The sequence below is a fragment of the Equus quagga genome, chromosome 3, assembly GCF_021613505.1.
Source record: "Equus quagga isolate Etosha38 chromosome 3, UCLA_HA_Equagga_1.0, whole genome shotgun sequence".
NCBI classification, from domain to species: domain Eukaryota; kingdom Metazoa; phylum Chordata; class Mammalia; order Perissodactyla; family Equidae; genus Equus; species Equus quagga.
This window is the reverse complement of record NC_060269.1, coordinates 89,314,603-89,337,617: the sequence shown is the minus strand read 5'-3', so window position 1 is coordinate 89,337,617 and position 23,015 is coordinate 89,314,603. Positions and strand designations below refer to the sequence as shown.

Below are 23,015 nucleotides of genomic sequence, written 5' to 3'. Positions count from 1 at the left end.
TCTGTCTGTGCATATCTTTTGCCCATTTTTTAATTGGGTTGTTTGTTTTCTTATTGTTTAGTTTTAAGAATTGTTTGTATATTTTGGAAACAAGTCTTTTATCAAATATGTGTTCTGTTAATATTTTTTCCTGGTCTGTGACTAGTTTTTTGATTCTCTTAACAGTGTCTTTTGCAGAGCAGAAATTTTTAATCTTAATAAAGTGAAACTTTTTCTTTCAAGATATCATATTTTCTTTGATAAGTAAAAAGTTCTTGATCAAACCCAAGATCATCTAGATTTTCTCCTATGCTATCTTCTAGAAGGTTTGTAGTTTTGTGTTTTAAATTTAGATCTCTGATCCATTTTGAGTTAATTTTTGTTAAAAGTGTAAGATCTGTGTCTAGATTTCTTATTTTTCGTACAGACACTCAATTGTTCCATCATTGTTTGTTGAAAGACCTATCCTTTCTTCACTGAATTCACTTTGCTCCTTTGTCAAAGATCAGCTAACTATATGTGTGAGTGTCTTTCTGACTCTGCTGATCCATACCATGCTGTCCTGATTACTGTAGTTTTATAGTAAGTCTTGGAGTCTGATAATGTTAGTCCTGCAAAATATCATCTTCCTCTTCAGTATTGTGTTGACTATTGTGGGTCTTTTGGCTTTCTATATACACAATTTAGAAGCAATTTGTTAATATCCACAAAATAATTTGCTGAAATTTTGATTGAGATTTCATTGATTCTGTAGATCAAGTGAGGAAAAAACTAATATTTTGACAATACTGGGTCTTCCAATCCATAAACATGGGCCATATCACCATTTATTAAGATAATCTATAATTTCTTTCATCAGAGTTTTATAGTTTTCCCCATATAGATCCTTTACACATTTTGTTAGATTTATCCCTAAGTTCTTCATATTTTGTTAAATTTACACGTACTTTAAATTAAACCAGAGCCTTGGACAAAGTAATTGACTAAATGTTGTATTCTTGTCAATGAATTAAGGAGAGCAAAGTTTGCATAAAGGAAAGAATTGACCTAATTCTTGACCTAATAATTGACCTAAGGGAGTGTCCTCAATTCCTAACTTGAGGGCATGATGTGTAGTAAAGGCTGAAGAGGTGGAGGCAAAGAAGGTAACTATATGGAAATTGATCCAATTGTGTCATTTTATGTCCAAAATTAACTTACAACTAGGCTCATCAGTCAGCTAGCATCATATCATTTAAGGTCTTGATAAAATAGTGAGGACCTTATATGTCTGATTGAAATATACTTGGGATCTCATAGTCAGCAGGAGTGATCATTTACAGAATGGAGTAGTTGTTCCCCATTCTCTGTAGATCATGTAATCTCCCTTTTACACCACTTGAACACATTTTGTTAAATATAACCTTTTAATCATCAAACTTCTAAGCTGCTTAGGAGTCATCATATACTTCATACACTGTCCTTTCTTTCTTTAGAGTTCCTAATATCTTCCTACTTCAGAGAAAACTTTCTGGGCCCATTAGAAGAGTAGAAAATTTCCTTTGACCTCATTCCTTCCACAGTTTTCTATTCAACCACCCCTTTGCAATAAACATATTTCCCTCTCCACGTACATAGACACTTAATGAACGTTTATTTCGCTATCTGGGTGTTTGGCTGTCACTGTTGTTTACCACATATTATCAGATCTTAAAGAACAGATCCAGCAGAGAAATACACTGAAACAGGCATTGAATAAACCCCTTAGATGCAATAATGATAGCCTATGGAGGAGCTAGGCCAATAGGCTTAATGCCAACAAAATGATGCCAATGTCAGCATAACATCAACTCCAACACAACACTATTGACATCAGCATTTTAGTATTAAAGTAATATCATCAGCATTAGTGGAGAATGGACCTAATATAGGCTGTTAGACCCCTTGCTGGCTCAGAGTCACTCATAATTTGCCTTCTGGAAATCAGAACATGGGGCGCAATCTGTAAGTGGGAGATAAATGGGCACTTGAACGTTATTTGATGACATCATATTCTACACCATTTCTTGCTAATGGGTATTTTAAAATGTACTTATTATCACTTTAATACAATAATATGTGAAAATGTGTAATGGAAAGACTGGATTTCTTTTGTTCTTTTAATCTACGTGTACTATCTAGATTCGGAGACCTGAGAAGTTTTGGAATAAGGAATGTAATTCCATGCATTGTTACAAGTAGGTTAACTCCTTTCCCACGTGCATATAGTGAGACGCCAGGGTTGTCCTGATTCCCAGACTTTACAAACTTTCTTTCCATGCAGCACGGGGACACTTGATCTTCACTTGCAATCTCAGCCTTCTCTCAAACTTTAGATCGAATCCTAAAAGTTTTCAGATTTCCAAGAAAATGGGATAGATACGGCGGTGCTGGGACTTAAGTAAGACCAGAGATGAAGCACCAACCCAGCTGTAGATATTACAACCTTGTTCTGTCAGCAAAGGGCATGTTCGTGGAGAGCGTGGAGCTTTGGGGGAGGTCAATGCTCCATTAGGAGTGTCTCCCTCATGATTTTCATCCCTTAGGCTGCTGGATTTGAAAAGTAACTACCATTTTTCTCAAGACCTGGATTTTTATCTCTGTATCCAAGGTTGTTGCCTGAGAGGATTCCTCCAACAATCTATTTGTTCTGATCTAAGAATAGTTCCAGGTCATGGATATTATCACCAAGCATCACTTGACTTTTCAAGGACAATGACATCCTTGTTTAAAACATCATTAAAAATATTTCGGTCCTGAACTACCATCTATTATTTTATCCCATAAACTAAATATCATATTTTATTGGCTCCACGTATCTGAATCATCTTCATTCCTTTTTTATTTATGATTTGCAGATATTTTAGAGAGCTTTATGTGTTTCTATCACTGTATTAGGCACTGGAGGTTTAATGATGAGCAAAAAAGACATAATCTTGGTGTTCCACTGTTAGTTAGGATATAGAAAGAGACAAAGGGCCTTCACTCTCATAATAACAAGAAGAAACTCACAGAGAGATAAAAACCAAGTGCAGTGGACATAGGGAGTCTTGATAAACTGAATTCCAAAAGGAAATGGGACCAGGTGGGCAGAAAACCATGGCAGCTTCTATACCAGGGAGCAGTTTCCTGGCCTGGGTGGGGTGAATGGAAGAAGCAGCCTGACACAGATAGAGAGACTCTGCAGGGATGAAGAAAAATCACCTGAGCTGTAGACAAAAAAGTGGGCCAGGTGAACAGATTGAAATCTGAAAGAGTCACAGATACAAAAACCAAATTACTTGGCCTGGGAATTTACCCCCCATCACAAATTTTGCTGAGAAAATGGCAGTGAGTGAAGATCTAGAAAATGGAGGGAAATCGCAGACCTCTGCACCTTCTAGGGGGTCTGAATTCTAGGGCCTTGCTTAAGTTGAATTAAAGGAAAAACAAAAGTATCTGCAACTAGAGCCCAACTTCATCCCAGCTAAAATATTGAAAAGATCAAAAAGTTAATTTTGACATGGGAGATTGGAAGTTGAGCAAACCATAGATCAACTCAATCTAATGAAAGCTAAAATCCTATCTCAGATCAACTTGATTCCAGTTACAGAGAAAGTAGTTTATAATCTCTGCAAAATAAGCAAAATAAAATAAAAGATATTACATCTCCATCTTCACTGTTCTATCTTCTAAAAATTACAAGACATATGAAAAACCAGGAAAACGTGGCCCGTAATCACAAGCAAATACGGTCAACAGAAGAGCTGCAGATGACCCAGTTCTGTGAATTAGCAGACAAGACCTGAAAACAGCTATTATAAAAATGTTAAAGGGTTTACAGAAAAAAGGGGGATGTCATGGTGAAGATATGGAATGAAAATTCTCAAAAAGAAATAAATGGAAATGCTAGAAGTGAAAAATAAAACAACTGAAATCAACATTTTATTAGATGGAATTTACATTAAGTTGAACAAGAGAGGAAAAAAGCATTGGTGAGTGAAGTTTAGGATAGATCAATAAAAAGTATCCAGTCGAAACAGAAAGAAAAAAATTGTAAACAAACATATGCAAGCAAATCTTCAGGGATAATATAAACAGTCTATGAAGTCTCAGAAAGAGAGAAAAGAGAAAATGGGACAAAAAATTACTTGAAGAAATAGGGGCAGAAAATTTTCCAAATATGATGAAAGGTAATAATACTTAGATTCATTAACTCAACAAACCTCAAGCAAGATAAATATCAAGAAAATTATACTGAGACACATCATGACCAAATTATCGAAAAACTAAAATGAAGAGAAAAATTTCAAAGCAGCTGGAGAAGAAAGACAGATTATATAGAGGGCAGCAACCACAACAATGCTAGCTCGCTTTGCCTCAGAAGCAATGCAAGGCAGAAAACAGTGAAGTAGCATCTTCAGAGTGCTGAAAGAAAAAAATGCCAATCTGTGTCTGGTGAAAATACCTTTCAGAAATGAAAGCCAAAAACAAAGACACGTATTTCTGATAGATGAAAATGAAAATTCAACGTCAGTAGACCAGAACTATAAGAAATGCTTAATGAAGTCTTCAGGCTGAAGGGATATGTAACTAGAAAGAAATTTGGATTCTCTGAAAAAAATAAAGAATGCCAGAAATGGTAAATATGCCATTAAATATTTTAAAATATCTCTTTTATTTCTTATTTTTAAATTTCTTTAAACAATTAACGATTTAAGGCAATAGTAAAAACATATTGTGGGGTTCATAATATATGTAGAAATAAAAAGTCTTTACATTTAATATAATTTTTTGATAGAGTTGAGTTTAGCTCTACCATCTTGTTATTTGTTTTCTGCTTTTTATTATTCTTTTCTTTGGACTAATGACATATATTTTTAGTATTCCATTTTATGTTTTCTAGCTATATTTCTAGCTATGCTCCTTTGTCTCTCCTCTGGGGATTAAAACATGTATTCTTAACCTCTCACAACTTAATTTAAATTAATGTTATACCACTTCCCATTATAATGTAAGAAGCTTAGAATAATACTGCTCCATTTACCTCATTTTGCTCTAGAAAAGGGCCAATTAAAAGGCAGACATTATCAGTCTGAACAAGAAGGTAAGAAGCAAATATAACCTGTTTATAACGTGTTCACTTAATATAAAAACACAGATAGGTTAAAAGGATGGAAAAAGATGTACCACACCCACACTAATTAGAAGACAGCTGTATTAATATCATTCAAAACAGAAAAGGAGCATTAACGGAGATAAAGAAGGGCATTTAATAATAATAAAAGGTTTAATGTGTTAAGAAGAAATAAACATCTTAAATATATATACAGCTAATAACAGAGTTTCAAAATATGTGAAACAATATTTGAAATAACTGGATGGAAAAATAGGTAAATTTTTTTTCAGACATTGACAGAACAGACAAAAAATATCCATTAGGACACAAGACATGAACAATACTATCAACCAACTTGAGCTAATGGACATTTATAGAACACTCTATCCAACAATAGCAGAATAATACACATTCTTTTACGTGCACATGGACCCTATGCAGGAGTCTAAAAGATATTTCAACAAATTTAAAAAGACTTAAATACAGAGAATGTATTTCTCTGACCACAATGGAATTAAATTAAAAATTAGTAAGAAATTTCTAAAATCCATAAATATTTAGAAATTAAAATATTCTTCTGAATAATTGAAAGTTAAAGAAGAAATTACAAGGAAAACTAGAAAATGTTTCAAAGTGAATGAAAATAAAAGCACAACATATCAAAATTTGTGGGATACAGCTAAAATGCTATTTAGAGGGAAAAATAGTCTTAAAATGCTAATTATATAAAAGAAGGAAGGTCTTGAGTCAAATCATCCAATCTTTTACCTTAAGAAGGTAGAAAAAGAAGAAAAAAGTGAAACCCAAATTAAGTAGGTGGAAGAAGATACTAAAGAGTCCATCTCAATGAAATGGAAATCAGATACAACTGAGAAAAATCAATACAATTAGAAGTTAGTTCTTTAAAAATATTAATAAAATTGAAACAATCAAGATTGATCAAGAAAAAATCAAGAATACTCAAATTACCAATACTAATCTTTAATGAGGGGACAAATATTCTGTAAACATTGAAACAGTAATGAGGGAATATTATGAACAACTCATTTTCCAATTATTTTGATAACCTAGATGAGAATAAATTCCTTGAAATGCACAATTTTTAAAAATGGATGCAAGAAGAAATAGAAAATCTGAATAGCCTTATATCTGTTAAAGAAAATGAATCCATAATGAATTCATACCACACACACACACAGGTACACACACAGAGCTTCACGCTTAGATGGTGTATTAGTTTGCTTGGACTATCATAACAAAATACCATAGACTGGGTGGCTTAAACAACAGAAATTTATTTCTCACAGTTCTGGAGGCTGGATGTCCAAGATCAAGGTGTCAGCACGGCTGGATTCAGGTGAACCTCTCTTCCTGGCTTGCAGATGGCTGCCTTCTCGTTGTGTCTTCGCATGGCCTTTCCTCTGTGTTCATGTGCTTCTGGTGTCTCCCTCTCTTCTTTTAAAGGTACCAGTCTTATTGGATTAGGGCCCCACCCTTATTACTTCATTTAACCTTAACTACCTTCTTAAAGGCTATATTTGCAAATACAGTCACATTGGAATTAGGCCTTCAACATATTAATTTGGGGTGTGGGGGGCACAATTAAGTCCATAAGAGATGGCTTAACTGGTGAATTCTGTCTAACATTTCAGGGGAAATAATGCCAATTTTGCGCAAATTCTTTCAGAAAACAGAAGAGAGGCGATCATTTCTCAGCTTACTTTATGAGGCAGCAGAACCCTCATAACCAAATTAGAAAAAGATGATTCAAGAAAAGAAAATATAGACTATTTTTCCTCATGAACATCAATACAAAATCCTTTATAAAATATTAGAAAATCAAAATTTAGCAATATATAAAAAAGATACTACATATTGACCAAGTAACTTTAATTCCAGAAATGCAAAATGTTGTATTTAAATATTGGCTAACCTTTTAAAAAATCAATATAATTCACCACATTAATTAGATAAAGAAGAAAAATGAAATTATCATCTCAGTAGATATGAAAAAAGCATTTGGTAAAAGTCAACACTCATGATAAAAATTCTCAGCAACTAAGGATAGAAGGGAATTCTCTTAATTTGAAAAAGTCATCTTAAAAAACCCCTACGGCTAACATCATACATAAAGGTGAAATATTGAATGCTTTCTTCCTTAGATCAGTCACAAGGCAAGGATTTCACTTTCCTCACTTCCATTCAAGTCTGTATTAGAGGTCTTAGTGCATTGAGAAGGAACGAGAGTATAAAGATCAGGAAAAAAGAAGTAAAAGTTTCTTTATCCTAAGATGCTATGACTGTGTGAATGAAAACTACTAAAGAATCTCCAAAAATACTAAGTAATTTAGTAAGTTTACACGATATGAGTTCATGCAAAATCAATTGTATTTTTATATAATAACCCACATTTTGAAAATGAAATTAAAAACAGCACCATTTACAGTATCATCAAAAAACATAAAATATTAAGCAATAAATTTAATAGGAGATGTGCAAGACTACTATAAGAAGAATTACAAAAGTTTGCTGAGAGAATTTTAAAAGTCCTAAGTAAATAGAAATATCATGTTCACAGATTAAAAGACTAATCATTGTTAAGATGTCAGTTTTCCACAGTTTGAGCTATAGACTCAACCCAATTTCAGTTAAAACCCCAACAGGTCTTTTTGAAAAATTGGGCAAGTCATACCTGGAACTTGGAAGTACAAAAGATCCAAAAGATCCAAAATGATCTTGAAAGAAAAAGAACAAATTTGGAAAATTTATAGTGTCTAATTTCAAGACTTACTCTAAAGTTAAATTAATTTAACTTTTAATTTAACTAAAGTTAAAGTAAACGTAGGATGATAATGATGTCAGGATAGACAAATATATTAACTGACTGGAATAGAGATTCCAAAAATAGTTTTACACTTGCATGGCTAATTAATTTTCCACAAAGGCATTAAAGAAATTTAATGAAAAAAAGAAAACCATTTTAATAAATGGTGCTGGAAAATCTGGAAAGTTGGTAGAAAAAATAAATCATGACCTCACACCATACACAAGCTTAACTTGGAATTGATCATAGACTTTAAGAAAAAAGTTAAAACTATAAAACTTCTAGAAGAATACAGAGAATATCTTTGTGACCTTGGATTAGAAAAAGATGTCTTAGTACACAAAAGACACTAACCATAAAAGAAAATAAAAGATATATTAGTCTTCATTGGAATTAAAATCATTTACTTGTGACATACAAAATCTATGTGATACAGCAAAAGCAGTACTAAGAGGGAAGTTTGTAGCTAAACAGACCTACCTTAAAAATCAAGAAGAATCTCAAATAAACAATCTAACATTACCCCTAAAGGAACTAGAAAAAGAACAATAAATGAAGCTCAAAATTAGTAGAAGGAAGGAAATAATAAAAATCAGATCAGAAATAAATGAGAGACCAAAAAGACAATAGAAAAGATCAATGAAACCAAGAACTGGTTCTTTGAAAAAGATAAACATAATTGACAAGCTTTTAGCTAGACTCACTGAGAAAAAAAGAAGGCTCAAACAAATAAAATCAGGAACAAAAGAGGATAAATTACAATGGATACCACAGAAATACAAACGATTGGAAGAGAATAGTATTAAAAGCTATACACCAACAAATTGGATAACCTAGAAGAAATAGATAAATTCTTAGAATTATGCAAGCTTCCAAACTGAATGAAGGAAAAATAAAGAATATGAATAGATTGATCACTAGTAAAGAAACCAAAAGAGTAATCACAAACCTCTCAAAAAATGAAAGTTCAGGACCAAATGGCTTTCCTGGTGAATTCTACCAAACATTCAAAGAAGACTTAATACCTATCTGTCTCAAAATTTCCAAAAAATTGAAGAGAAAGGGAACTTCCTAACTCATTTTACAAGACCAACATTGTCTTGATGCCAAAACCAGACAAGGACAACATGAAAAAGAAAAATTACAGGCCAATATTGCAGATGAACATAGATGTAAAAATCCTCAACAAAATATTGGCAAATCAAATACAACAATACATTAAAAGGATCATACACCACTCAAGTGGGATTTATTTCAGGGATGCAAGGATGGTTCAATATCCATAAATCAATCAATGTGATACATCATATTAACAAAATGAAGAATAAGAATTGCACAATCATCTCAATATACGCAGGGAAAGCATTTGACAAGATTAAGCATCCATTTATTATAAAAACTCTGAATAAAATGGATAAGGAGGAAAGTACCTCAACATAATAAAGGCCATATATGTCAAACTCACAGCTAACATCATGCTCAATGGTGAAAAAAATGAAAGCTATCCTTCTAAAAACAAGAAGAAGACATGGTTGATCACTTTTGCCACTCTTATTCAACATAGTGTTGGAAGTTCTAGCCAGAGAAATTAGGCAAGAAAAAGAAATAAAAGGGATCCAAATTGGAAAGGAAGAAGTAAAATTATCACTGTTTTCAGAGAGCATGATTTTATATATATAGAAAAACCTGAAGAATTCACAAAAAAACTATTAGAAAAAATAAACAAATACAGTAAAGTTGCAGGGTACAAAATCAACACACAAAATCAGTTGCATTTTTATACACTAACAAAGAAATAGCAAAAAGAGAAATCAAGAATACAATGACATTTACAATCACAACAAAAAGAATAAAATACCTAGGAATAACTTTAACCAAGGATGCGAGAGACCTGTACACTGAAAACTATAAAACATTGTTGAAAGAAATCAAAGACACAAAGAAATGGAAAGATATTTCCTGCTCATGGACTGGAAGAATTAACATAGTTAAAATGGCCATATCACCTAAAGCAATCTACAGATTCAATGCAATCACAATGAGAATCCCAATGACAGTTTTCATGGAAATAGAATAAAGAATCCTAAAATTTACGTGGAACAACAAAAGACCCTGAAAAGCTAAAGGAATCCTGAGAAAAAAGAGCAAAGTTGGAGGTCTCACACTCCCTTATTTCAAACTATACTACAAAGTAATCAAAACAAAGTAATCAAAACAGCATGAGACTGGCAGAAAAACAGACACACAGATCAATGGAACAGAACTGAGAGCCCAGAAATAAACCTATAGATTTGTAGACAGCTAATTTTTAACAAACGAGCCAAGAACATACAACAGAGAAAAGAAAGTCTCTTCAACAAATGCTGTTGGGAAAATTAGACAGCCATTTGTAAAAGAACAGAAGTAGACCATTAGCTTACACTACACAAAAATTAACTCAAAATGGATTAGAGACTTGAATGTAAGATGTGAAACCACAAAACTCCTAGAAAAAAACATAAGCAGTACATTCTTTGACATTGGTCTTAAACAGTATCTTTTTGAATATGTCTCCTCAGGCCAGGGCAAAAGAAAATATAAATAAATAAGTCTATACCAAACTAAAAAGCTTCTGCATGGCAAAAGAAACTATTAATAAAATGAAAAGACAATCCACCAATTAAGAGAATATATTTAAAAATCATATATTCAACAAGGGGTTAATATCCAAAATATATAAAGAGCTCATACAACTCAAAAACAAAAAGCCAAACAACGCACTTAAAAAACGAGCAGAGCATCTGAATAGACATATTTCCAAGGAAGATATACAGATGGCCAACAGGCACATGAAAAGATGTTCAACAACACTAACTTTTATAAAAATGCAAATCAAAACCATAATGAGATATCACTTCAAAAACAAGAAATAACAAGTGTCGAAGAGGATGCAGAGAAAAGAGAACCCTGCTACACTGGGGGAATGTAAGCTGGTGCAGCCACTACGGAAAACAGTATGGAAATTCTTCAAAAAACTAAAAATAGAACTACCATATGATCCAGCTATTTCACTCCTGGTTAGTTATCCAAAGAACACAAAAATACTAATTCAAAAAAATATATGTACCCCTATGTTCATTGCAACATTATTCACAACAACCAAGACTTGGAAACAACCTAAGCACCCATTGATGGATGAATGAATAAAGAAGATGTGGTATACCTATATACACACAACGGAATACTACTAGGCCATAAAAAAGATGAAATCTTGCCATTTGCAACAACATGGATGTATCTTGAGGGTATTATGCTAGATGAAATAAGTCAGATGGAGAAAGATAAATACTGTATGATTTCATTCATATATGGAAGATTTAAAATAACAACAAACATGTAGATACAGAGAACAAGTTGGTGGTTACCAGAGGGGAAGGAGGATGAAAGGAGTAAAGGAAAACATGTACAGTGATGGATGGTAACTAGACTTTTGGTGGCGAACACGTCGCAGTTAAAACACCATGTTTCGACTTCTACAGAAGTCAAAATATAATGATGTACAATTGAAACTTATACAATGTTATAAACCAATATTACCTCAATAAAAAAAGAATCATTTACTTATCAAAAGATACTCTTAGAAAATAAATAGGCACCTGGAAGAAAATATTTGCAATACGTATATCTGACATAGGACTTGTGTCTGGAAATTGTGAAGAACTTCTACAACTCAATAATAAGAAGAACAAGGAACTCCTGTTCCCCAAATAAAGGGAAAATATTTGAATAGACACTTTACAAATGAACATATTTAAATGGCCAATAAGCACATCAAACTTTGCTTAAGATCACTAATCACAGGAAAGGGCAAATTAGAAGCACAATGAGAAACAATTTTACACCCACTAACCTAGGTCAAATTGAAAACTGACAAAAGCAAATACTGGCAAAAGGAACTTATACATTGCTAGTGAGAATGGACAATACTACAAACAGTTTGGAAATTATGTGACAGCTTCTTGTAAAGTTAAACATACCTCTACCTTAGAACGCAGCAAGTCCATTCCTAAGCATTTACCCATTAGAAATAAAAACTTATACCCACTAAAAGACTTGCATAAGTGTTTATAGAAGCTTTAGTCATAACAGTAAAAAACTGGAAACAGCTTAAATGTACATTAGCAGAAGAATGAATAAACAAATGGTGATAGATTCATAAAATGGATTCAGCAATAAAAAGAACAAACTACTGATACACACAATGTGAATGAATCTCACAGACATGTGCGAATGAAGAAAGCCAGACCAAGAGGAATACCATGTGATTCCATTTATATGAAGTTGAAGAACAGGCAAAGCTGATATGTGATGATAGAAATCAGAGTGGGGGTTGACACTGGGGTTGGAGGGTTGGTTAACAAGGCGTGTGGAGAACTGTCTGGGTGGTGGAAACACTCTGTATCCTGATGGAGGTGTTCCACGGGTGGCTACATTTTTAAAGCATCTCAAACTGTACACCTAGGAAGCTGTGAGTTTTTTGTATGCTAATTACTCCTCAATGTAAAGAAGACTTAATCTCTATCCTCATGGACCTTTCATATTAGTGTGGAAGAAAGAATATCATCAAACAATTACATAAACACATGGTTACAAATTATGATGAATATTAGGAAGGAGGAAGACAAGGTGTTAAGGGTTAAGGGGTGAGTAATCTGAGGGATCAAGGAAGGTTTTTCAGAGGGAATCACATTTGAATGGAGAGCTGAAGGTTGAATAGATGGTAACCAGGACAGTGTGATAGGTGTGAGGCGGGAGTATCCAGGCAGAAGGGACCGATTAGCTGTGATGAGAGAGGAAGGCACACGATAAATTCAGAAAGAGAGTCATTTAACAGGACTTTGAGGGGTAAAAGGTAGTAAGAAATGTGGCCATAAAGGCTAATTGTGCTTAGCACATTTAAGGTCATATTAAGGATATTGTTTTAGCCTAAGGACAATAGTAAACGACTCAAGGGTTTTACACAGGAAGCTTGAAGGATCAGTTTCATTTTAAAAAGTTCTCTTTTGTAACATGAAGAATGAATGTGACGTGGCCATGAATGGATATGGGGAAATCAATTAGGAGGCTATTGCTGTAGCCCATGAGTCATTATGCCCACTTGGGCTGGGATAGTGAAGATAGTGATAGAGATATTCAGGGGGTCAATCTGGCAGAATTTCTTGTTGGATTAGATTGAAGATGATGGTGAGAAATTGTTCCACACATAACTACTAGATAGTTAGATAGCCACTGAGATAGAATGCATGTGAGGAACTAAGTTCTAGAGACAACACAGAAGTTGACTTTTGGACAGATACAAATTGATATGGTTTTGAGACATCTAAGTGGATATTGATTAAGCAGTTGGAATGCACAAAAATGGTCTCAGCTGAATAAATACTTGTCGTTAGTGCTGTGGAGTTGATCCTGACTCCTAGAGACCTTGTGTACAGCAGAGCAGAACCCTGCCTGGTCTTTTTGTACCATCCTCTCACCTTCCAGCACTGTATCAGAAAATGCTCTGCTGCTGTTTATAGGTTCTTCATGGCCAATTTTTTTGGAAATGGGTTGCCAGGTCCTTCTTCCTAGTCTGTCTTAGTCTGGAAGTTCTGCTGAAATCATCCACTATGGGTGAGCCTGCTGGTATTTGAAATCCCAGTGGTGTAGCATCATAGCAACACACAACACATTTCAGCATCACAGCAACACAAAGCCACCACAGTACAACAACTGACAGATGGGTGGTGTGGTTCCCTGACTGGGAAATGAACTTGGGCTATGGTGGTGAGGGTCCTGAATCTTAACCGCTAGACCACCAGCTGGAAATATATTTACTGGAAATTTGGACGTTATCTACTTATGCTGATAAAGTCTCAGGCGTTGATGATGTCATCTAGGGAGAGATTAAAGATTGACAAGCACTTATGGCCAAGCCCGGAGAAATTCCCAACATTCAGAGACCAGTAGAAAGAGATGAGCTAGAGAAGGAGACTAAGAAAGAACAGCCAGATAAGTAGGACAAAACCCTTGTGATATCAAACCAATTAAACAAGGAAAATGTTTCAAGAATGAAAGGATGGCGACCAGAGTCTGATGCTATTGAGGGGCCCAGTAAGAGGAGAACTAGAAAATGCCTATTTGATGTGTTGGTAAACAGATAAGGTTAGGAGAGTCTGGCAACTAAAAAATTCCAGTGCAGTAGAGATTCTATCTACAGTTGTCCACAGAGGAGCTAAGGGGGCTCGGTCAACTCCCAGAAATTGTCCATAAAGTTTGTATGCAGGCACATGCCTTTTTCTGTGGAAAGGATTTATGGATTTCATTATATAGACTCCAAGAAGGTCAACTGCCTGCTTCCTCTTGCTTGGTGTGTGTGTGTGTGTGTGTGTGTGTGTGCGCACGCGTACGGGTGTGGGCATGTCTATGTGCGTTTTTAGGTCCTGTTTCCACCAGATCTTTGCTGAAGAACATTGGTATTTAGTGTACCTTTCTCACATTAACAGGGCATGAACTGGTTTTATTTTTGTCCTCTGATGAGCAGCATGAAAGAATTATGACAGCTTTTCAAGTAGAATCTTTGGCATTGGGGAAAGGATGTTGAATTTAAGCTCAGAAGAACTGAATTCTTAGTTGCTTCCCAGCTGTGAGATCCCTGGTAAGATGCTTAAACATTCTATACTTCAATTTCTTTGTCTGAAAAATAGGCAAAATAATATTAATCCAGAAGTGTTATTGGAAGGGTAGAATGAAATGTTGATTTAGAAAGTACTTCACAAATTATGAACTGCTATAAAATGATAATCATTCTTTATTATAGAGACATTATGTGAAGAGATGTGAAAAAGGGAGAGAATATTTTAATTAGTGTTGTGGTAGATACAAGATGGTAGACAAAAGTGGAAAGCACTTTCCTTACGTGTCAAGGAAAGTGGTTGGCAGAGCTTTCCATCCTGCTGCTGTTCACCACACTGACTCCAGTAGGAACAAACAAAACAAAACTCTTTCCATTTATGAGCTGGATGAGAGCACGTCATAAAAACTATGAAGTCAGGTCAAAAGTCTTCATTTATTTTTTGGTAAATAGAACAATCTAAACAGAATCAAATACATTCTATGCAAACAAAGTATAATGTGAAATTTAATTTGGGAGCAAAAGAGATCTCATCAAGATGGCAGTGTAAGCAGACTCTGAACTCATCTCCTCCCATGAACACAACCAGGTTACAACTATTTTTGGAAAAATTACCTTGAATAGAAAACTGGAAACTGGATATAGAAGGAACCCCCACAACAAGGGACAGTCCTGACAAAGGCAGAAGAGGCAGAAATTCCTTCTGGAGAGAAAAAAAAAACCACCTTCAGGAGCAGCAGAGTTTCTCAGCTGGCCAGGCAGGAGTCACCCTAAGGTATGCAGTCCTCCCTCGAGGAGTGAGGTCTGGAGTGGGGGTCGATACTGCTTTAAGCATCCTTCAGACTCAGCATAACTGAGACTAGGGTCTTACTACCTGGCTTTGCTAGCTATTAACTGCAGTAGGGGATACCCCCAGAAAAGCTATCAGATGAAAGCCAAAAAGACCTGGTGCTTAAAGGACCCACACACAAACTCACCCGTCTCAGCAACCTAAAATCACCAGAGAGAAGGCTGACAGTCCTTTGGTGAAAAGAGACTCACCTGGTGGGCTCTGGGTGCATTTCAGTGAGAGGAGAGACCTCTCCAGAGACTGAGACATTGGTGGTGGCCATTGTGATCTAGCATAGGCATGACCCTGGTAGATGCCATTGAAATTCTCCCATTGGCCTATTAGCCCAGGGGTCTGCCACACTCGCTAGAGTGCAGATTTAATCCAGTTCAGCCAAGGCAGGCAGCCTGTCCTAGGGACTAGTCCTGCCGAACAGTAAGCCTTCAAGGCTACTTGTTGGTCTGCATTGACTTGGTGCCTTGTTCCTCTACAGGCAGGCGAGTGTGTCCACCTCTGTTGGGCAGGGCCATGTGAGGACCAGGTGAACTGTGGGGGGTATTGATGGAGAGGTGGGGGCCTCTGCAGTGGGGTGTAGGGGTACACTCCAAGGGGTTGGGAAGTGTGCACAGACCAGGACTGTGTTGATGGTGTGTGTGGTCCTGTGGGGGAGTAGGCTTATCAGTGGTAGAAGACTTGTGCTTCACAAATAGCCATAAAAAGGATCAGTCCCACCTTCCAAAACCTGAAACAATTGAGTGATCCATGCCCAGGGCAAGCCCCTCTCAGCTGTGCTCCTAAGAGAACTGACAACAGCCTTGTAGGCCTGAGGCCTACAGCAACTGTGAGTCCCTGAGCCTAGCAACCAGCTACACTAGGTACCTACCCAATTAACAGGAAAACTGCAACAGGAGTGTGCTGTTAGACCTTGTAGCCAATGGTGCTGAAGCTCCTCAAACTGGATTTACAAACAGCTAGCCAGGAAAGTAAAGACTAGACCCCAGGGTACCTGCATTAACAGCAACCCTGCCACAGCAGAAGGACACAAGTAGCCCACAAAGGGGTCACTCCTGGATCATTTAGACTGCTGATGAGAGGGAAGCACACTATTGGGCCTCAAAAGCCATCTCTTACATAAGGCCACTTCTCCAAGATCAGGAGACATAACTGACTCAGCTAATAAATAGAAATAAGCACAGAGAAAGAGGCATAATGAGGAGATAATAGAATACATTCCAAGCAAGGGGACAGGACAAAACCCCAGAAAAAGGACTAAATGAAACAGAAATAAGCGACCTACCAGACAAAGAGTTCAAACAAAAACTCATAAGGATGCTCACAGATATTGGGAGAAGACCGGATGAACACAGTGAGCTCATCAACAAAGAACTGGAAAATATAAAAATCAGAAATGAAGAATAGAATACTGGAAATGAAAAATTCACTAGAGGGACTCAATAGCAGAGTAGAGGATGTAGAAGAACAGATCAGCAAGCTAGACAAAAGACTAGAGGAAATCACCCAAACCAAACAGAAAAGAGAAAAAAGAATTAGACAGAGTGAGAACAGTCTAAGGGAACTCTGGGACAATATCAAGCACACTAACATTCGTATTATAGGTGTCCCAGAAGGAGAAGAGAGAGATAAAGGGGCAGAAAATTTATTTGAAGAAATAATAGCTGAAAATTTTCCTAACCTAAGGACGGAAACAGACATCCAAGTACAGGAAGCACAGAGAGCTCCAAACAAGGTAAGCCCAAACAGGCCCACACCAAGACACATTCATAATTACAATGTCCAAAATTAAAGATAAAGAGAGAATCCTAAAAGCAGCAAGAGAAAGGCAACAAGTGACATACAAAGGAAAGCCCATAAGGCTATCAGCGGACTTCTCAAATGAAACCTACAGGCGAGAAGAGAACAGCATGATGCATTTAAAGTGCTAAAAGGAAGAAACCTACAGCCAAGAATACTCTATCCATCAAGGTTATCATTCAGAACGGAAGGAGAGATAAAGAGCTTCCCAGACAAGCAAAAATTAAAGGAGTTTATCACCAAGAAACCAGTTCTACAAGAAATGCTGAAGGGACTCATTTAAGTGGGAAAATGATGACCATAAATAGGGATAAGAAAATTATCACCTGCTCCCCCCAAAACCAGGCAATAATATCACTGGTAAAGGTAAAAATATAGTAAAGGTAGCAGATCAATCACCTGTGAAGATAATATGAAGGTTACAAGATAAAGGTAATAAAATTACTTATTTCAATGATAAAAGGGTAATGGATAGATACATAAAACAAGAGGTTAGATATTATTTCAAAAACATAAACTGTGGGAGGAGAGGTGTGAAAAAGTAGAGCTTTTAGAAAGAGGTCAAGTTAAAGAGTCTATCAACTCAGTATAGACTGCTATACATAGAATATTATGTAGTAATCCTCATGGTAATCACAAATCAGAAACCTATAATAAGTACACAAATAAGTAAGACAAGAGAAATCAAAATATTGCTAAAGAAAGTCATCAAACCACAAGGGAAGAGAGCAAGAGAAAAAGAAAGGAACAGAGAAGAACTACTAAAACACACAGAAAAAAAGTAACAAAATGGCAATAAATACATATTTATTAATAGCTACTATAAATGTCAATGGACTAAATGCTCCAACCAAAAGGTACAGGGTGGCCAAGTGGATAAAAAAAAACAAGACCCATATAGGTGCTGCATAAAAGAGACATACTTCAGACCTAAAGACACTCACAAACTGAAAGTGAAAGGATGGAAAAAGATGTTCCATTCAAATGGCAAAGAAAAGAAAGTGGGGGTAGCAATACTTATGTCAGACAAAATAGACTTTAAAACAAACTGTAACAAGAGACAAAGAAGGGCACTACATAATGTTAAAGGGAACAATCCAACAAGAAGATATAACACTTATAAATATCTATGCACCCAACATAGGAGCACCTAAATATATAAAGCAATTATTAACAGACATAAAAGGAGAAATAGTAACACAATAATAGTAGGGGACTTTAACATGCCACTTACGCCAATAGATAGATCATCCAAACAGAAGATCAAGAATGAAACACTTGCCTTAAATGACACATTTGACCAGATGGAGTTAATAGATATATTTAGAGCATTCCACCCAAAAACCACAGAATACACATTCTTTTCAAATGCACATGGAACATTCTTCAGGATTGGTCACATATTAGGCAGCAAAAAATGTCCCAATAAATTTAAGAAGATCAAAATAATACCATGCATCTTTTTTGACCACAAAGGTACGAAACTAGAAATCAACTACAGGAAGAAAATTAGAAAAGCCACAAAAATGTGGAGATTAAGCAAAATAATACTGAACAACGATTGGGTCAATGAAGAAATCAAAGAACAAATCAAAAAATTTCTGGAGACAAATGAAAATGAAAATACAACATGACAAAACTTATGGGATACAGAAAAAGCAGTTCTAAGAGGGAAGTTTATAGCAATTCAGGCCTACTTCAATGAACAAGAAAAATCCCAAATAAACAATCTAACAGCATATCTAAAGGTATTGGAAAAAGAAGAACAAACAAAGCCCAAAGTCAGCAGAAGGAAGGAAATAATAAAAATCAGAGCAGAAATAAATGAAATAGAGACTAAAAAAGAAGAGAAGGGGCTGGCCCCATGGCCGAGTGGTTAAGTTCACGTGCTCTGCTTCGTGGCGCAGGTTTTGCTGGTTTGGATCCTAGGTGCATACATGGCATCACTCATCAAGCCTTGCTGAGGTGGCATCTCACATGCCACAGCTAGAAGGACCCAGAACTAAGAATATACAACTATGTACCAGGGGGCTGTGAGGAGAAAAAGGAAAAATAAAATCTTTTAAAAAAAAGAAAAATAGAAAAAAATTAATGAAACCAAGAGCTGGTTCTTTGAAAAGATAAACAAAATGGACAAACTCTTAGCTAGACTCACCAAGAAAAAAAAAAGAGAAGGCTCAAATAAATAAAGTCAGAAATGAAAGGAGAAATTACAACGGACACCTCAGAAATACAAAAGATAGTAAGAGAATACTATGAAAAGCTATACGCCAACAAACTGGATAATCTAGAAGAAATGGATAAATTCTTAGAAACATTACAACCTTCCAAAAGTGGACCAAGAAGAAGTAGACAATTTGAATAGACAAATCACCAGGAAGGAGATCGAAACAGCAATCAAAAACCTCTCAAAAAATAAAAATCCAGGACCAGATGGCTTCCCTGGTGAATTCTACCAAACTCTCAAAGAAGACTTAATACCTATCCTTCTCATACTCTTCCAAAAAATTGAAGAGGTGGGGAGACTTCCTAACTCATTCTATGAAGCCAACATTATCTTGATACCAAAACCAGACAAGTACAACACAAAAAAAGAAAATTATAGGTCAACATCACTGATGAACATCGATGCAAAAATCCTCAACAAAATACTTTCAAATCGAATACAATACATTAAAAAGATCACACATCATGATCAAGTGGGTTTCATTCCAGGGATGCAGGGATAGTTCAACATCCACAAATCTATCAATGTGATACACCACATTAACAAAATGAAGAATAAAAATCACATGACCATCTCCATAGATGCAGAGAAAGCATTTGACAAGATACAGCATCCATTTATGATAAAAACTCTAAATAAAATGCATATAGAAGGAAAATACCTCAACATAATAAAGGTCATATATGACAAACCCACATCAAATATCATTCTCAATGGATAAAAACTGAAAGCTATCCCTTGAAGAACAGGAACCAGACAAGGATGCCCACTGTCATCACTCTTATTTAACATATTATTGGAAGTCCTAGCCAGAGCAATAAAGCAAGAAAAAGAAATAAAAAGGATCCATATTGGAAAAGAAGAAGTGAAACTGTCACTCTTTGCAGACAACATGATTTTATATATAGAAAATCCTAAAGCATCCACTAAAAAGCTTTTAGAAATAAATGAATACAGTCAAGTTGCAGGAAACAAAATCAACATACAAAAATTGGTTGTGTTTCTATACACTAACAACGAAGTAGCATAAAGAGAAATTAAGAATACAATCCCATCTACAATTGCAACAAAAAGAATAAAATACCTAGGAATAAACTTAACCAAAGAGGTGAAAGATCTGTACACCGAAAACTATAAAACATTGTTGAAAGAAATCAAAGAAGACACTAAGAAATGGAAAGATATCCCGTGCTCTTGGATTGGAAGAATTAACATCGTTAAAATGTCCATACTTCATAAAGCAAACTATACATTCAATGCAATCCCTATGAAAGTTCCAACAACATTTTTCACAGAAATAGAACAAAGAATCCTAAAATTTATATGGAACAACAAAAGACCCCGAATAGCCAAAGGATTCTTGAGAAAGAAGAACAAAGCTGGAGGTATCACACTCCCTGATTTCAAATTATACTGCAAAGCCATAGTAACCAAAACAGCATGGTACTGCCACAAAAGCAGACACACAGATCAATGGAACAGAATTGAGAGCCCAGAAATAAACCCACACATTTATGGACAGCTAATATTCGACAAGGGAGCCAAGAGCATATGATGGAGAAAGGAGGGTCTCTTCAATAAATAGTGTTGGGAAAACTGGACAGCCACATGCAAAAGAATGAAAGTAGACCATTCCCTTACACCATGCACAAAAATCAACTCAAAATGGATTAAAGACTTGAATGTAAGACCTGAAACCATGAAACTTCTAGAAGGAAACATAGGCAGTATGCTCTTTGACATCAGTCTTAGCAGCATATTTTCAAGTCCCATGTCTGACTGGGCAAGGGAAACAAAAGAAAAAATGAAGAAATAGAACTACATCAAACTAAAAACTTCTGCACAGCAAAGGAAACCATCAACAAAATGAAAAGACAACCTAAGAATTGGGAGAAGATATTTGCAAACCATATATCAGATAAGGGGTTAATATCCAAAATATACAAAGAATTCATGCATCTCAACAACAAAAAACCCAACAACCCAATTAAAAAATGGGCAAAAGATCTGAACAGAGATTTCTCCAAAGAAGATATACAGATGGCCAACAGGCATATGAAAAGATGCTCAACATCATTAGCTATCAGGGAAATGCAAATCAAAACTACAATGAAATATCACCTCACTCCGGTCAGAATGGCTATAATTAACAAGACAGGAATCAACAAGTGTTGGAGAGGATGTGGAGAGAAGGGAACCCTTGTACACTGCTGGTGGGAGTGCAAACTGGTGCAGCCACGATGGAAAGCAGTATAGAGTATCCTCAGAAAATTAAGAATAGTTCTACCATGTGATCCAGCTATTCCACTGCTGGGTATTTATCCAAAGAACTTGAAAAGACAAACGCATAAAGATACATGCACCCCTTTGTTCACTGCAGCATTATTCGCAATAGTCAAGACTTGGAAGCAACCTAGGTGCCCATCAAGGGACGAATGCATAAAGAAGATGTGCTATATACACAGTGGAATACTACTGGGCCATAAGAAATGATGAAATCAGGCCATTTGTGACAACGTGGATGGACTTTGAGGGTATTATGCTGAGTGAAATTAGTCAGAGGGAGAAAGTCAAATACCATATGATCTCACTCATAAGTAGAAGATAAAAACAATGACAGACAAACAAACAAATAGCATTGGAGATTGGATTGATGGTTACCATAGTGGAAGGTGGGGGAGGGCAAAAGGGATGATTTGGTTCACATGTGAGGGGATGGACTATAATTAGTTTTTTGGTGGTGCACATGATGTAATCTACACAGAATTCGAAATATATTCCAGTGTGCATCTGAAAGCTGCATAATGTTAAAATCCAATGTTACTGCAATAAAAATAATAATAATAATAATTTGGGAGCAAAATCTTTCAAGGCCTAAATGTTGCCTCCTCTTCCTTTGCCAAATAGTGGCTTATTAGTTTCCTGTGTTTTCATTCTACAAGAAATTTGTATTCACATATGATGAGGGTGATAAAACACATTTTTTTTCCTCAATAGTAGAATGATTTTTCTGTGCCTACCTGTCAATGAGAACAAACTCTTTGGTGCCAAAAGGTCTAAAATGCTGACTTGCAGCTGCTTCTTTTTTCGGGAGACTTGTTTTCATTAACTTTCTCCATTAATAGTACACAAATCCGCCACCTGATTGAAATGTCCAATGAAATTGCCCTATACTGCTCAAATCTAGAAGTCCTCCCCCACAGCAAGTGTTTTGAGACATTGCTTCTGATTCTGTGAAATAAAATATAGTCCAGATTTGACAAGTAAACATTAAGTTGGAGTGGGTCCTTGGCATCCCCTCCCTTCCTGGCTGACAAAAAGCCTGCAGCACTGCAGGTCGTGCAGGTGTGGTTATTAGAGAAGCCATCAGAATGATCTCCCCACCTGGGGAGCTCTCTCTGGATTGTATCACTTGTTATGAAAACAGGTAAGGTCAATTCCAAACACTGTAATGGGAAATGATCTCTTGGACAATGTTGGTTCTGAATCACAATTAAAAAATAATTCAGGTTTACTGGAAATTTAAGTGACTGAAAAACATCAAATACAGATATGCTTGAGACAATCTTACTTTCAAAG

At 35.7% G+C, this 23,015-nt stretch overlaps 1 protein-coding gene across 1 annotated transcript in view; it reads right to left on the bottom strand.

The window, feature by feature from the left end:
* The window catches only part of LOC124236796 (oocyte-expressed protein homolog), a 43,948-nt gene that overhangs the window by 6,139 nt on the left and 14,794 nt on the right, over positions 1-23,015 (bottom strand). The gene's annotated exons all lie outside the window — the stretch shown is intronic.